This window comes from Pagrus pagrus, assembly GCF_965226575.1.
Source record: "Pagrus pagrus genome assembly, chromosome: 22".
Taxonomy (NCBI): domain Eukaryota; kingdom Metazoa; phylum Chordata; class Actinopteri; order Spariformes; family Sparidae; genus Pagrus; species Pagrus pagrus.
In genome coordinates this window covers 13,346,875-13,350,858 of record NC_140204.1, presented here as the reverse complement: position 1 = coordinate 13,350,858, position 3,984 = coordinate 13,346,875, and positions in this window count along the sequence as shown.

Sequence of the window (3,984 nt, the reverse complement as noted above, 5' to 3'; positions counted from 1 at the left end):
GCTTTAATTTGATTGTTTTTGGTGGCCAATAATATGGCTTTTATTTAGCCCACCTGCGGATCCTCCTCAGTCTGCCCTTCGGCAAATAGGCTTATGTGCAATTGCATGCAGATCCTTTTAGACTATTTACTATTTAGAGATATTTGAGAGCACTGTATTTATATACAACACTTCAGAACTATAATGATCCTCTACATCATTAACCTCAATACAAATACAATAATGGAAAAATCTAAATTAGCATTTTTATCAGATGCCCTTTGGCTGAAGTTTTGTTTTATATTTTGTATAGGTTTACTAAATACACTTAACCTCAAAGATCACAGCAACCTTTCAAATTTCCAACTCACGTACGTAGTAATCTTTCAAGAGGACTTTAAAGTTATGCCAGCATCTCTTTATGTGGTCATTGAGAAAATATTACACACACATTATAACGATTTTAACAAGATCCTAGGATTGGATGTTGATGTCTGGTAATGTGGAGCAGGTAAAACCTTGAGATAACTTTGCTAAATAGTTTTCAGTTGAACAGAAACTAAATTGTTCCTTCTACCACTGATGACTGGGGTTTATGGGTCGAACAATTCTGAACGACTATCATAGATACTGTAAAAACTTACCATCTATTCTTTTATGCATCAGTGTCCACCAAGCTGCACGCAGCAGGTTGTAAGTTACAGTAGCAAACTGTGCTGTGATTTAGGACACTTAGCTGTTACAACTGTCAGCACCCTGTTCTGACATAGAATTCATTACTACAACCTTTTATTCGCATAATAAAGGTCTGACTGCTCCCAGCCTGCACTATAATTCTATATAACTCCCCGCTAACAATCATAGTTAGGGGGGAGGTTTCAGAGTACTGTCATAATCGAGTGCTGGCCAATTATCAATTGCTGATGCGTCATGGTTTACAGGGCAGTTCTTTTGTTTTATGTTTTAACTCAAATGGCTGTGAATGAGAAGGAGGCATTTTCGACATGAGACTGAAAGTGCTATTAAGAGTGCGAGTCAGTCACCTGTGTGTGATACATTTCAAGATGCAAGAAAAAACCACCACCATCATAAATATAATAATAAGAGAACTTTACAAGGCCAGTAATGTCCTCCATTAATATTGCTGACAACAATTGAAGATAGAAATTAGTACTATTACGTTGAGCACAGAGCAGCAAGTAAGACTCTATATCTACTTTGCATGGCAGTGTAGTATGGCATCACTGCTAGACTCAAGTGGTGCACAATATTTCCTCACTGTGATTGACAAGTACTCAATCTCTGGAGACCTTGTTGGTACACTTCGCAAATTAGAAAATGAAAACAGATTAGAAAAATGCCAACGGACTTCTTCTATCCATGAAAATGGCCTTGCAGTACATTACAGTCACATGTCACCATATCGACTTCACACACCTTTCTAAAGCTGCACTGCAATCTCACAAACACAAACTTTGCTTTTCCTGCTACACTCCAGCTCCTATGGTTTGGCTTAGTCTGTCTAGCCTCAGGCTGAAACTGGTGTGTTATTTGTCTTCTTCTGAAAATGTTCACATACAAGTTAAGTTATTTGCTGTCGAGAAAGCAGGAGGCATGTCATACACTTAAGATTTGTGGAGCACCTTCAGTGGCTGCACAGTTTTGGAAACAGAATAGATACCTTCAGGAGATTTCACACTGACAGTTAAGGACAGTCAAAATCTGAAGAGATACTTCCTCCAACATGTACGTAAACCAATGAACTATACCCTACTTCATCTACATGAGATGGACTATGTCAAAGCAACAGTTAATGAATAGCTAATGTCGAATTTTTTATGCATTTCTAAAAAATGTCATCCCTTTTTTTCCATATTTTTTGTCTTTGCATGTTGTCAAGTGTGGCCATAAGTTTATAATTGGGAAGCTTTTTCTACTTGCAGTAGAAAAGTGGCAACGATCATGGTGCTTTAACATGCTGAGGAAATTTAAATGTTACATGACGTTTAGATCATAATTTCCTTAAGCGACAATAGGCACATTTAGGAACAGTGTTTAGGGTAAATTGTTACTTGACGTGACTAGAGTACTCAGATTACTTTTTTGTTGCAACGGGAAACATAATGAGTAATTTTTGCAATTCAAGTAATCGGTTAGCTACATTCATGACATGGCATCTCCAAGCTGAAACTGAATTGGAGAGGGGTTTACATTTTTGGTCGTTAGTGACTCTTTAATGGCAGTACATTTGCAATATAAAAAGTTACTTTTAAAAGTAATGTTACTCAACACTATTTAGCAATAAATCTGGATAAGTACCAATAAAGATGTCTTTCATAACATCTCCATTTGACCAAAGTTAAACATTGGTACTGTGGATTAACTGCACAGATGGAAACTTGACATGAGGGTATTCAATTTAAATGACAAATCTGCATTTGAATCAAAATTATTGCAAAATTATGAGTTATCGGTCTAGATTCACAGCTGTGCATCCCTAATTAATGGGAGATAACTGATGAAACTCTTTACAAGTGCCCCCCTACACATCTAAATTAAATATAAATATTATCTATTTACTCACTCTTTTACAGTGATAATCAGTTTCTTTTTCTAAAACTTGCCTTAACTGTTGTATATGGGGGCAATTTCTATTCTGTCAAACTGTCTTCTCCCTCATGCCTACAGTCTCCTATCTCCCATTTTTCTGCCCTAAAAACAGACAATAAGGCTAATATTGTGCCGCTCTAAACCCACTGTTTACCAGCAGGTTTAATGCAGCAAGCCCTTAATTGCATTCATTATCTAAAGCTCCAGGTCTGGGCCAAGGTTGCAGAAAGAGATGGGGGATTTCAGTTATCTCTTGTTTATTCAAAAATATATATAATAATAACTGCCAGTACTGTAGATAATAAGTAATGAGCACGTATTGTGAAAATAAATAATGAAAAAGGAAAGGATTGCCTCTGCACTTTTATCATCCCCCATTTTCCATACAGAAAAGAAATAAGGATGTGTAGGCCATCAGAGCTTAAGATGTATTGAAAGTCTAGAGCAAAATGGAAGTTTCTTTGTATGAGGGGACACATAATAGAGTTCTCCCCATCCCCTGAGGTGAAGTGGAAAATGGGGATATAATTGAAAAGCAGTGTATGAACATAATAAAAGAATACCTACATTTACCTGTGAGCAATGCCATGTCATGGCTGGCATTAATTAGAATTGAAGTTGGGCAGAGAACTATAAACTAAACTGAATAAATATTAACAACAATAAGATTTTAATCACATGTTTCACAGAACACAAAGCATATGTAATGGTAGTGAATTCCTACTTTTAAATGGTAAATCATTGAAGGGGATAATGATATGGGTTGTTTGAATGTTCGGCCATGTCTCCATATATGCAACAGTCCTTGTATTTCCAATGGTACAGAAGAAACAAAGAGTAGCTACAACAAAAATGTATGTCACTATATTATATGAATTACTAAAACAAAGCCAAAGTAAGATAAAGTCAAGAGGCATAAACATAATGCTGAAGGTAGAGAAATATAATAAATAAGAAATAAGCTATAAGTCATAAGTTATATAAGAATATATAAGTATAGGACATTTAAACATAGTGACAGACATCACAAACACATGTAAAGTATGTTGAGCTCCCTGTAAAGTCACTAAACCAGAGATAACAGATATGCTTATAGTCCTGACAATAACATTGTATGAATATCAAACATCAAATATCAATTTTTATCATGGTTTAGTACTTGTTGATAGCATTTCCCAGCTGTACGCTGCCTACATTTTTCATGCAGTCCTTCTGAATAATATAATACGTCTCTTGCAGATTTTATGACACAGAAATAGAATAGGCAAAAAAATTCCAGTTAGGCCTGTGTTATTTTTCATGCACATGGAAATTGACAGAGTAGGAATTCCTAATTTAAAGATGATGGACCAAGTTTTTCTCCTCATGTTTCTGATTTTTTGTTTATCTGGAGAC